We start from the raw sequence: 1239 nt of genomic DNA, 5'->3' as shown, positions 1-1239 counted from the left end.
TGCTGGAGCAACTTGTCCAGTTCAGCGTCAATCTTACTCTTAAGAGCAAATGGTACTCTCCTAGGTTTAACCCTGATGGGCTGTACCGTTGGATCTAGCTTTAGTGAAACTGGAGGTCCTGTGTAGGACCCTAGTTCAGAACTGAACACATCTGCAAACTCCTTGCATACGTTTGCAAGGGTCTCTGTTTGCAACTTATGTAGTCCTGTTACCTGAATTCCCAAGGCCTCAAACCAATCGAGTCCAATGAGACTCGTTCGCTCACCCCCCCAACCAACACGTCTAGGGGGCCTGAAAAATTCTTGTACTGTACCTTAAGGGTGGCCTCCCCCTTAACGCACACTTGAGAATTTTGGAAATCCGTAAGGATTACATTAGAGGGCCTTAAGAAAACTCGCTGGCCACTGCTGCTGCAGATTTTGTGAAATGTGTTGAGGGAAATTATGGATAGGGCAGACCCCGTGTCAAGTTCCATCGACAATGGAACTCCCCGCAATTTCACCTTAAGAGATAGTTTCTTTTTAAGGGGTTTGTGTGTGCCTATTCTTAAAATGTTCCGGCGTGTTGCACAGAACCCCACCCTGTTTTGGCTGGGCACCCTGGTACCTTTCAGATTCAATTCTTCCTTTGGTTGTACCTTCTGTCGACCTAGGCAGACCGCAGCGATGTGGCCTTTCTTTCCGCACGCACGGCAAATGGTGGAACGGAACCATTCCGCTCGCTTGTGGCGTCCACCGCATCCAAGGCAACGAAGCTCAGCTGGGCCCTTGTCCTGACGATCTTTGGACCTCCTCCCAGCTGCTTGGTAAAGCTTATCCACCTCTTCTTCAGGATCTTCTTCCGACTCCTTGCGCACGTCTTCCTTGTGAATAGTGGCGGTCTCTGGAGCGTTTCGCTTGGGCCGCATGTTCTTGACCACCCCACCTGCAGCTTCTTCTGCTGAGACCTCTCGCAGAGCATCTTGGAAGGAGACATCTTCCCTGGCGAACAGTCTCCGCTGTAAGTCTGTGTTCCGCAGTCCACACACAAAACGATCACGTAGTCTTTCCTCTAAGTCCTTGAAGTCGCACGGTTTAGCTGCTCTTCTCAAGGCCGCAACGTATTCTTTTGCTGATTCTCCAACTCGCTGATCTCTCTGTTGAAATGTGTGCCTCCAAGCCATGACAGATTGCTTGGGCTGGAAATGTTCCTTTAAAACTTTCTTCAGATCGGAGTATGATACCGTTTCCAGCGAGTCCG

The 1239-nt window shown here is 50.0% G+C and overlaps 1 protein-coding gene across 1 annotated transcript in view; it reads right to left on the bottom strand.

Annotated features, from left to right (window-relative positions):
- The window catches only part of LOC107286844 (uncharacterized protein K02A2.6-like), a gene marked incomplete at its 3' end in the record, with an annotated part of 3667 nt that overhangs the window by 1656 nt on the left and 772 nt on the right, over positions 1 to 1239 (bottom strand). The gene's annotated exons all lie outside the window — the stretch shown is intronic.

This window comes from Protobothrops mucrosquamatus, unplaced genomic scaffold (genome assembly GCF_001527695.2).
Source record: "Protobothrops mucrosquamatus isolate PMUCROS unplaced genomic scaffold, P.Mucros_1.0 scaffold332, whole genome shotgun sequence".
In the NCBI taxonomy this organism is placed as follows: domain Eukaryota; kingdom Metazoa; phylum Chordata; class Lepidosauria; order Squamata; family Viperidae; genus Protobothrops; species Protobothrops mucrosquamatus.
This window is presented reverse-complemented; position numbering and strand designations above follow the sequence as displayed.